Consider the following 12448-nt stretch of genomic DNA (forward strand, 5'->3'; position numbering starts at 1 on the left):
GACAAACTGTAATATAAGATAAAATACTACACCAAATGGACGGACACAGATTAAAAATAAAGTCCCCTGGTTTGTCTCTATTTGGCCGTGTAGTGGAAATGCGCCATAACTGCCATGAGAAAAATCAGATACATTTTCCACAATCCGCCACTAGATGTCGCTCATTGTACCAATACGGTTTATATAATACATACCATAAGTACAAGAAGTAGTAGAAGAAGAAATACGCTAACGCTACAAAAAGGCACAACACTGTTACTCTGTTTTTACTGACATGTAACATTTTATATCACCTTGCTCTATGTTTTTTAAAGCACATTCAAAAACGGGAGCATTTTCGGGAGTTTCAACCGGGTACCGGCCACCATAAACGGGGACTACCGGAAAACGGGGACGTCTTGGTCACCCATCCGACTGTGTTTACAAGCACACACGCTAACATTCAGACTACAAGCTCACTTGGGGTTAGGCCTGTCGCGATAATCGATAAATTGACTTATCGTACGATAAATAAAAATGGACTCGATTACTTTTCTGAGCTCGATAAATGGCCGTTTACAATTCATAAAGATGTGACCAGCATTTTAGCCTGGAGCGCTGTGGCTGCCAGGCGCGCTGTGAGGGGCGGGGCTGACACACAGCCAGGTCAGGACACTCCGCGTGCACGTGCAGCAGCGTAGCAGCCAAATTAATAATATAGCGTCAAGCGGGAGACAACGTGTGACTTACTCGCGGGGAATTTAAAGTGAAATGGAATTGGTTACAAAACCTAACGACACATCTTGATTCTCCGGTGTGGCAGTATTTTGGATTCAAACCAAATCAACGAGGCGAACCTACGGACTTGAATCAGCCGGGCGGTGTGTCGCATTGGTTTAAAAAAGGTAGCGACAAAAGCAGGCAATACCACGCATTTTAAACCACCTAAAACACGACCACCCCATTCCGTTTTTTATATATATATATATATGAGAGAGAGAGAGCTCTGTTTTCCAGCCTGACTCTATTTAATTTATTGTTTTGGTTGTGTGTGATTTAATTAATTTATTATAATTTAATTAATTTGTTTTATTTATTAATTTATATATTTTAATATTATTTCACATTTCATTTGCAATGTTGAATGTTCAATAAAAAGTTATGTTTGAAGGATATACTTTAATTATTATTATATATTATCATTATGTCTAAAATGGTCTTAAAACGGTGCCGACAATATTTTCGTTTATCGCAATAATTTCCAGAAAGATTTATCGTCCAACACAATTAATTATCGTGACAGGCCTACTTGGGGTTGAGGCTTTTTTACAAGTTGCTTGACTGCCTGCCCTCATATCTGATCTAAACATAGTAACGTGTATTGGGGAAAATAATTATTTAAAGTTATTTTATAATTGTGACATTTATTGTACTTTTTGATGGATGAATGATGCTCAATTTACAGTGCTTGTAGCACTTCGGGATTTGAAGTCAAATATGAAGTGCTTTATAAATGAAACCCATTATTATTATTATTCAAAGTGAGGGGGCAAATAATACAACTCAGGGGGCAATGCCCCCTTTTGCCCCCTCGTGGCGCCGGGCCCGGAGAGCGCGTATGATTTGGATTAGGCCAACCGGCTAACTCAAACATATCCAGGTTAGATTGAACCAGCTTCGTAGTACAGGCTTCTGGTTAGCCGCACAGCATAAGTTACCATGGAGATCTAGCCTGCTAAAAAGAGAACCAGCTTCATAGGTCCGGAAACCCTGAGTTTTCCCTGAAGTTAGCTGGCTAAGCAAAAATCCTGCTTCGTAGTATACCCCCCAGCTCTCGACACAGGTTCGGGAAAGCCCCATGAGCTTCTCGCTGTAGTATCCATGATTTCACCCATTTAGTGCGGTTTCTCCTAATTCTTCGCTTCCGTCTCTTAAGAGACTGTTGCTTGAGAATGTCTTCCACAAGCAACACTGTAATGGCTGATAGCTCCAACCGCACGAAACATATTTTCGATGGACGAGAAGGAAAATGGAACGCACACACTATTTGTTGTTTGTTTATATCACGTCATCATGTCTGTTCTTCTCTGTCTTCCGGTTGTTGACTCTTTTGAATGACGAATACACACTACCGCCGCCTGCTGGTAAGGAGAGTTATTGCCACTCACGCACTGAAGTCTTTGCGGTGTGTTCCAGTCGGTTCCAGTGCGACACACGGCGACGCAACAGCCGGCGTCGGCGAGACCTCTGGTGACTGCTTGGTGTGTCAGGGCCTTAAGACTCCAAAACGTGCAGAGTAAGATTTCATTTAATTTCGTGCACGTTTTAGTGTACAACACCGTCCGTTCTGATTCCATCCATCCATCCATCCATCTTCTCCCGCTTATCCGTGGTCGGCTCGCGGAGGTAGCAGTTCCAGCAGAGAGCCCCAAACCAGTGGCGTAGCCAGGAATTATTGTGTGGGTGGGCCTGGAGAAATGTAGGTGGACCAGGGGGAGACATATTAAGCGTGGGGTCTGAGCTGAAACTTCATTAATGATTTTAATGATTTTTTAATGCACTAATAGAAAATAAGCATAAATTAGCAGTGAAAATAAAAACATAGGCACGGCGGCCTCAGAATGTGTGTAAAACTGACAGGGATGGGTATCCTTAAGGTTTTAACTTTTATCGATAGCGCTTATCGATCCGGTCCTTTTAACGGTACTTTTATCGGTTCTTTTGGAGAAAAAAATAAGGTAAACTTACTAAACAAATTGTGAACAAAACTAACATTGCTTTTTATTTAAATTAAATATATAATATTTCACATCAAAAGAAACAACAATGTTTTAACAAATCGTATTAAATAATCTGATGACAGAACTGTAAACAGAATAGCTGAAACTTTAACAAAATAAATAACTCAGTTAACTCTAATCATTAACCCATGTTTGTATAATGTGGCTTCCGTGTGTTGCTGCTTGCATACATAACACCTGACGTGGAAACGTTACTCGTGGATGGGGCTACAGAGCTGCTAGAAAGACAGTCAAACCCGGTGCATTCCTCCGTCTGAATGTGGTGCACTTTTGCAAGATGTTTTGACAAATTGCTTGTGTTACCGCCCTTACATGCTAAACTCTTATTGCACTTTTGGTAACGAGCATTGTCCACATCGACACGGCTATAGTTTAACCACACCTCGGCGCGCGTTCTCTCCGCCATCTCCTCCGTGTGTGTGTGTGTGTGTGTGTGTGTGTGTGTGTGTGTGTGTGTGTGTGTGTGTGTGTGTGTGTGTGTGTGTGTGTGTGTGTGTGTGTGTGTGTGTGTGTGTGTGTGTGTGTGTGTGTGTGTGTTGCATGCATGGAGCAGAGCGTGTGTGTAAACTGCCCCGCCCCCTCGCACACAGACGGGGGAGAGGGATCTCTCGTCTGGAAAGATCTAAAAGACGCATGTTGCTGTCTTTTTGCATATTAGAAACGGAGTTGGCGACACTACAACTGCAATGTAATGTTTGTGTAGCAATAATACATATGACATATATATATATATCGGCGGCCACAGGTTGTTTATCCTTGACAGTCGCACATGGGCACACACTGAGTGTTTTCATATTCAGCAAATGTGTACACGCTAAACTGCAGACTTCAAGAAGAAATAATACTTTCATTCACTCACGGCAAAAGTTACTTTACTTACTATAAAAGCTCACGGTAAAAAAATGCACTCCCTGTTCCATTGTCATGAAGGTGGAATCTAACTATATCCAGAATAAGTTTTATTGGATCCAGGATAGAAACGTGTTTATTTCTGCTGTAAAGTTGGGCATTTTAACATGGGGGTCTATGGGAATTGCTCCTTTCTGCATCCATCCCCTGTCGGCCACTAGATGAACTGCAGTTTGTGGCACTTCCTTCTGGGCTTCCCGGCTCTGCGCTATGAAGCGCTGATTGGCTGTGGGTGGGCCAGACGTGCATGTGGGTGGGCCCAGGCCCACCCGGGCCCACCCACAGCTACGCCACTGCCCCAAACTTTCTTTTCCCTTGCCACATCAACCAGCTCTGACTGGGGGATCCCAAGGCGCTCCCAGGCCAGCGAAGAGATATAATCCCTCCACCTGATCCTAGGTCTACACCTTGGTCTCTTCCCAGCTGGACGTGCCTGGAACACCTCCCTAGGGAGCAGGGGTGGACTGGGACAAAAATTCAGCCCTGGCATTTTCTGTCCAGACCAGCCTACTACATTTTCAGCGGACACTACATAGAAGTCCACTAAACTTGCGGCATCTTCTCTCATGCATACTACAAAGGAGAGTCATATTCCTTGATAGCAGTTAACAAATAAAGCACTTAACTATGAACTCAAGGACTAAAATTGACAGCTATATCAATCAATCTTTATTCATTATAGTGTCAAATCACAACAGAAGTTATGTCATGACTAGGGGTGGGACGAGACTAACGGGAAGAACCCTTATGCTACCCTTTCAGTTTTTAGTCTGTGACTGTGAAAATCTTTTGGTGTAAGCCCAGTATTAGTTACAACCAGACTCGGACAATAATAACAAAAAAATATCCTGACAAATAATCTAAATAGAAACATATTACAGACAGTAGCAGCATTAGAGCTGAAACTCACTCACTCACTCATTATGAAACCATAAATAGAGAATTGGAAAAATATATATATATATATATACTGTAGCTGTGTGAAAAGTCTAAGACATGGGTTACAGGTCTGAATAGATATGCATTCTTGTATATACGTGTATGTGCACAAGTATGTATTGCTCTATACTTCCTCGTCCGCAGCCAGCCAGCTCCACTCCTCACCAAATTCGTGACCTGAAAGAAACAGCAAACAGAACTTGTACTCAGTATCTGTGTACTGACAAATATATGTAGCCAAGTAGCCTTTTTGTGACGTAGTGACACTTAGTCAACAAATGCATCTGTCATGAAGGATGACTTAAGTCTCAAAAGAGCCCTAAGGCCTACCTCCATAACTGTTAATTGAACTTAAAAGATATGCAGATGTTTGAAATTAAAACCATCAATATGAAAATCTTCAGCCAGGAAATAATCATAATCAAACCTTTTGTTTCAATCTGAGACAAAACAAGTTGCATAATAAACTCACAAAGTCAAGACGAAGCTCTCAGATATGATGGATGACTCAAGCATCATAGAAGAACTTCTAGCAGGTCAGGAAAACCTGTTTGACAGGAGATAATGGTAGCAGAGAATATAAAGAGACATTTATGAATTACCAATTGTCATTTTATCACACATATAGTATGTTTCTTCACATAAACCTTTAAACATAACCTTTAAACATACACATATTGCATTCCTCTCACCACATGAAATAAGCTCAGGAACCTAAAAGTGGCCCAGTGACTGATGGAGGAGACAAAGCAGGTCCTCAAAAGGGGACAGAGGGAAAACAACTTCTTAGGCTGTCATATATAGGGTGGTCCACCTAAAAGAGACATGGAAACATTATTAAGTCTCTCATCATCACAAATCAAGTATGAATTCATATAACATTATAAGACACATGACATACTCAAAAAATCATAGACTTCTCAAAAAGTGGTGAAGTGGAGGCAGTAAGGGAGCAAATCTTTGAAAATGGACGGAGGGGGAACAACTCCTCAAGCTCTCACATGTCAAGTGGTCAACCTGAGAGGGAATCGGATACATTATTAAGTCTCTAATCATCACAAATTCAGTATGATTTCATAAAACATAAAAAATTATAAACTCACCATACTAGAGGAGACTCAACAGCCAAACTTTGGTGCAGTGAAGGTAGAGAGTGGAGGCAGAGAGAGAGCAAGTCCTCGAACATGGACGAAGGGGGAACAACTCCTCAAGCTCTCACATGTCAAGTGGTCAACCTGAGAGGGAATTGGATACATTATTAAGTCTGAAAAATAAATAAAATGTTTTCCTCAGTCCTGCACCTAGAGTTGAAAACTTTTGGGATGTGCGTTTCTTTCAAAACTTTTTTTAAATTATGAAGTATGAATTTATACAACATTAAAAAATACATGATAAACTTACCAAATTCTAACAATGGTCCCAAATGAGAGAACAAGTCCACGTATAGAACAGAGGGAGAACGACTCCTCAAATATATCAGAACAACCTGTAATGGAGAATAATTGATAATTTAGTGTACATGATCACACCATTAAGGATCAACACATAAGCACAATACAACTTCTGAAAAGCATCATTAAAATGACAAATAATGAATTACTACATCCATAATGTGTGATGTGTGATAATAACAATCATATTAAATATTTCATGCCTTATCAGTGGAGCAGCTTTTTAAGCAGCTCACTCTTCTCTGCAAGTCTGTCTATCACAGAGTCAGAGTCCAAGGACATGAGGATGTCTTTCTCTGTGGCCATCAACATAAATGCCTCCAATTTATCAGATGAGAGGGTGCTTCTGAGTCTGTTTTTAATAAACTTCAAAATTGAAAATGTGCGCTCACAAGCCACCTGTGTGAGGGATAATGTAAGCAGGTATTTATAAGCAAGGCCTAGGACAGGGTATGCATCTGTTAGCATGTTGAAACGGCGAAGTATCTGGTAGCAGCACAGAGGGCATTCTTTGCAGGAGCAACAGCTTATGGGAGTTATCTCAACCTCTTCTGTGTTGTCCTCCTCACCACCTGATCCATCTTCTACTGTTCTTGCTTTGTACTCTGCCAATGGGGATGCCTTCAGCCTGTTCCACTGGAGTGCAAAGCTTTTCAACTCGGCCTGCATATTTTCCTTGGTTGCTCTGCTGTCAAATCCTTGCAAGCACTTGCTTAAGTCTTGGAGGGCAGACTGGGGAAGAGCACTGGTGCAGAGCTGAGGGAAGTTTCTGGGATCCAGACATGCCAAGTCAGCATATAGATTTCCGTGTGTTAAAAAGCGCCTATGAATGGCTTCAATTGCTGTGTCCATGATCCGGTTATGCACATTCACCTCATAGGATTTTTCTGCATCATCCAGGGTCTCATCCTGAGCCATCTCTCCAGGCAAGACTTTCTTCATCCTCCTCCTCTTTTGTGGCAGTGTGGCCTCCACTTCAATGTCCGTGTCATCTCTCTCTTGGATTTCTGTGTTTGTCCAGTTGACAAATGTGTCTGCTGCTTTTTTTACAGATTCAAAATCTCTTCCCAAGCTTTTCAGCGTATCCTGTGTCGATGCCACCATTCTGTGAGCAGAGAGGATGTCCAATCCTGCCGTCTGAAGGTATTTAGACAATGGAGAGGTATGTTCAAATATGCGGAGGAAGATTTGAGCCGTCAAGATCGTCTCATACTTGAGCAATGACTGCATATCCTCTGGCCATGACACGGATACATGGTTTCACTGTTGCGTGTTTCTGTATAGCTGATAATGTCAACAGCACATCAACGTACAGAACCATCTTCCGGTTTTCCAAAGGAGCCAAACACCTTCTTCAGGGCCTCATGCTTGGCCCACCAGCGTGTCTCGCCAATAGGAGCAAGGCGTCTACGTCTCTTGTTTCGGCCTGACTCTTCCCACACATTCATCCTTTTATATGACTCTTTGATGAATACCGCAATGCCATTGAGGAGCGCAAACAGCGACCCACTCTCAATAACAATCTAGGTTGTGTTTGCAAGCACCAGATTTAGTACATGTGCGTAGCACCATACATGCACCTGGTTTGGAGATTGTGCAGACAATAGTGAGGAGAATCCTTTGTATTGGCCTTGCATGTTTGATGCCCCATCAGTCGCATTTTCAATGCACATGGTCTTGCTGAGGCCCATTTTGTCCAGAACTTCTGACAGCATGTTGACAAAGGCCTGTCCAGTGGATGAACTGCACTTCAGCACTGCAACAAGCCTCTCATGAACAACATCAGTAACATACCTCATAATTATAGAGCATTGATCCTGAGAGGTGATGTCCTGTGTTGTTTCCAGCTGGAGATGTTTTTTTTAATCAGATGGTGAATTGCATCTATCACTGAGTTGACTGTGGTTTTGGAGAGTAAAGTTACAAGAGAACCTCTGCCTCTCGTGCCACCAGACAAATGCAACTTTTTGCTGTTCTCAATGCAGCTGTCCAGGTGCTCTTTTAAACAGAAATCATACTTCCCCAGTAGAAGTATGAGTTCCAAGAAATTACCATGATCAAATGTGTGGTCTTCCAGAGTATATGCTGCCTCATTTTCTGACCTCCTGTATGCAAGCCCCCTCTTCCCAAGAACCTTGATGATATCTATGATGCGCTCCAAAACCTGCCGTCTCTTTCTGACCTGCTCTCTGTGCGCCGACATCTGACTGCCACCAAACACACTGCTGATATCAGCACTGGTGGATTTCAAGAGGTAAGCTTCAGCACAGTTTCTGTGTCCACTGCTTCTCTCATGCTCCTCTGTGCGCTGGTGTATATGCCTCCAATCTGACATTCCACTGATGAACAGACTGCTATCAGTTCTCTTACCGAATGCCATGCAGATGAAACAATACAGCATGTGACGCTCTGGACAGTACGTCAGGCACCTTCTACTGGTGCCGTCTCTGCTACAGAACACTTTCTGCACCACTGGATTGCTACTTTTTTGCTGAGGATGGTAATTTAAAAATGACTGGAGATTTCTCTAATCAGGTTGTGAAAAAAAATCTGTTATTTGACTGGCACACTCATAGCTCTCAACAGCTGTTTCCCTCTCAGGTGATCCTGTCTTTGGGCTGACACACTCCTCACTCTCTCCAGCCTTTTCCCTCTCAGGTGATCCTGTCTTTGGGCTGACATACTCCTCACTCTCTACAGCCTTTTCCCTCTCAGGTGGTGCAGTCTTTGGGCTGCCTGAATTGGTCTGGCTCTCTCCCTGAACTGACCAGCTGGACTTCCCCTGAACCTGTCTGGGCTGGACATAGGGAAAGCATTTATCATTGGATGGGGAAATAACTCAAAACCACAGAATAATGTACAAGATAAAAGATTAGTTCATATTGAACGAAACATTCGCGAGCGTAACAACACTAGTGGCTTTGCCATGTTTTCATTATGACACTTAGTGTTTTCCAATGCAAAAAAGTAAGATCTTTGTGACAAAACCTGAAAATTCTCAAGACAGCACTATACACAGCCATTTTAAAACTACAGTAAAAGCAACACATTTACAAAGAAATTAAAGTTACACACAAATTATGAAATAGTTATCACCTCAGTAAACAATAAATTAATTGAAAGATTACAATACATTTAATGTCAAATATTGCAAATTAATCTAATTATTTCCTATAGGTTTACTTATATTTTGTGCTAAAATTCAAAGTATCTCATCTGTATTTACAATACAGCTTGATTCTGCAGCTTCATCTCTACTTACAGCTCGTTGGTCCATGTGAACGTTTACTGTTGCTATGGCTACAAGAAACCGCTGACGTTAGCAGCTCTTAGCTAGCCTAGCTAAATCATCTGAACAATAAAAACCCATATCACAATTCGGCATATTTAAACAAAATCAACCACAACTACCAACATTCACAGCCCTTCAACTCTGGGCTAATATGTTGTCACAAGTAGGACTATGCAGTTAATTAGGTCACATCACATTCAATTAGGGTGACCACCCGTCCCGCGTAGCGCGTGCACGCACAGCGTTTGAACCCCAATTCATGCGTCCCGCAAATTGAGACCATGTCACGCATAATCAATGCTTGCTCAAAAAAGAATTGCTCGCTCTAGCTTCTTGAGCTCTTGGCAGCCAAACTAGCATTACTTGAGACTAGTTCAGCACGCTACAGTTGCCACACCCACCCCCCAGTATAACTGCTGACTAGGTTGTCAAATTTTGCGTCGTCGTCATGACAGCAAACGGCCGCACGCGCGGCGACAGACGCTGTGCAAAAGACTTCCGGCGGAAATGAAGTGCATTTGTGTAGGGTTATGCCGCGCTACCCGTGGTTTTGTCGCGTGAACTTGTCTATAGAAAATGGCGTCTGAAGCACCAGTAAGTAAAAAGAGAAGGTGTGGGTACAGGAAAGAGTGGGAGAGGGAATATGTGTGGCTGAAGGCTGTTGAGGGGGGTAGTGAGAGGGTTTTCTGTGACATTTGCAAAACGTCCTTCTCAATCGGACATGGAGGCGAATACGATGTCAAACGACACAGACTGACTGACACACACAAGAAAAATGTCCAACAAAAAGAGACATCGAAATCTATGGATGCTTTCCTCCGACCCAAAAAAGTCACTGCTGCAGAGGTGACGAGTGTGTATCACACTGTCCAACACGCTACATCATATCGAGCAGGAGATTGTGGCATAAAGCTAGCCCCAACGATTTATCCGGACTCGGACATTGCCAAGAGGATGGCCTGTGGTCGGACGAAGGCAGAAGCTATTGTCACTGATGTGCTTGCCCCTGCCTCTGTCGAAGATTGTTTCAAAGTCCTCAAAAGACCACTACATGAGCAACGAGAGGCAACAACTAAAGGTACATTTAAAGTTATGTTCATGGATGTAATATTGTGTTAGCTATTTATCTGACGTTAGCTAACTGATGTCTAATCATATTGATATTCTTCTACTATGTTAAAAGTCAACGTTTCCTTCACTTCAATGAAATTAAATAGCATCAGTAGCGAACGCAAACATAAAGGCTAAAGGCTCTTCCGTGCCTTTGTGAAACCAGGCTCTGTGTACCTTATATGATTTCACAAAAAAAAGCAACTATGATTTTTGAAAAGATGTAGGCCTAAATAATTGTATAGATTATATCAGGCAGGCAGCTGTGCTCAGAGAGGATATGTGCAACTTCTACCAGTCCTCTCTCACTTACCTGGAGCAGCGCTATGACTTCTCAGACTCCAACTACCAGAAGAAAGTGGCTAGCCTGGCACTACAGAAGAGCCCATTCAACTTCACCCATCTCTGTGAAGCTGTAGAAGTCCTGCAGCTAAGCAAGCAATTGGACATGGATGCACTATATGATGAGTATTGTGTTGTTCTGCCACACCAACAGGCCATTGTGCAGTCAGAAGCTTCAGTCGTTGAGAAGTGGGCCACCTTACTCAAGCACACACACACACCAAACATGACAGCATTAGCTTCTTTCCTCTTGAGTGTACCAATCACCAATGCTTCAGTGGAGAGGGTCTTTTCACTGATGACAGGATGCTGGACAGACACAAGGAACAGATGTTCGGTAAACCTCATCAAGTCAGAAATCCAGGTGAAGAGCAACTTCACATTCAGTTGCAAGGACTTCTACTCTTATGTAGTGAAAGAGAAGGCTCTCCTCAATGCTGTACGCTCCAACAAGAAATACAAGTTCAAGAAGAAACCTGAAGAAAACTAGTTAATATCCCATTTCTCTAAGATGTAGTTTGATTGATTTTGAACATTGGTGGACTGTTTACAGGGTTGCAAATTTACCATTTTTAGGTTACAGTTGCCTTTTAGGTGAAAATGTCATTGTTCTGCATAGGATTTTATGTTGGCAACTTTTTGCATTGTTGTCACCTTGTGATGTTGATGGGTTCGCACTCCTGTGTCTATACTGAAAAAACATTTGGAACCTTCTCATGAATGTTGCTTGAAGTGAATAAATTGCTTAAGTTAAATAGCATTTGCCAATTCATTGTTCAAAATGTTATGAATCTTTATTTAGAAAGAAATACACATTGGTGGCCTATTGATGGACATACATCAGATATTACACATGTCTAGTGGAATAGGGCACTATTAATGTACTATGTAAGATGGTATGTGCTAGAAATAGGTAAACCACTTCCGCGCCGGGCAGTGTCCCACATTGTCCCTCAGAAACATACCCCTTGTCCCCCCTTGGGCTTCTTAGCAGGTGGTCACCCTACATTCAATGTAAAAACATTTTCTACTTTTTTTTGGACATGTCTCAAAAATGTAGCCTAGCCAGCCCCAGGCTAACGTTACTTACCATGTATGCCTACACTCGCTCGTCTCCCGGCGCAGCAGCTAGGGTGGCCATCCGTCCGGTTTTAGGTCGGACAGTCCGGTTTTCAATGTCTGTGTCCGTCTGCCGGCGCAGCCTTGAGCCGGACGCTCATTTGTCCTCCTTTTGAGGTGATCCCCATTTTATACTTTTAGGGTATAAAAAAAAAATAGACAATTATACAAAGAAATACAAAAAATAAGTTATGTGTAAGTATATATCCCTGTAAGACTTGTGGTCTTACAAATTATTGGCTGAATGTGATGTCAAATAAATATCTTGTATTTCATTGGTTAATAAACGTAAACAATTAGCCATGTGCTTCTTGACGTCACGTTCACGGCATGGCACTGTGGCACAGAGTGACGTTAGCGCTAGCAGACTAGCTCATGAGCCAACTCCGCCTAGTTATCGGTAGGTTAAACCGCAGAAATGCCGAAACGAAAGACTTCATTTAATCCTGAATGGTCGAAAGAGCATGGATTCCTCACAAATTATAAAACATTATAAATGGCCCGCT

The 12448-nt window shown here is 42.3% G+C and overlaps 1 long non-coding RNA gene across 2 annotated transcripts; it reads right to left on the reverse strand.

Annotated features, from left to right (window-relative positions):
* Nucleotides 1–1199: 1199 nt before the first annotated feature.
* On the reverse strand, nucleotides 1200–9061 carry LOC307036597. 2 transcript variants are annotated; one of them, XR_013807400.1, is made up of 7 exons: nucleotides 6283–9061; nucleotides 6030–6114; nucleotides 5732–5863; nucleotides 5530–5645; nucleotides 5321–5442; nucleotides 5101–5175; nucleotides 1200–4805 (listed from the first exon to the last, which is right to left on the reverse strand). It is a non-coding gene; the product is annotated as an uncharacterized lncRNA (long non-coding RNA). The 2 variants fall into 2 exon arrangements; XR_013807401.1 differs by having other exon boundaries at nucleotides 6030–9061.
* Nucleotides 9062–12448: the final 3387 nt, after the last annotated feature.

The sequence above is a fragment of the Notothenia rossii genome, assembly GCF_949606895.1.
Source record: "Notothenia rossii genome assembly, chromosome: 4".
In the NCBI taxonomy this organism is placed as follows: domain Eukaryota; kingdom Metazoa; phylum Chordata; class Actinopteri; order Perciformes; family Nototheniidae; genus Notothenia; species Notothenia rossii.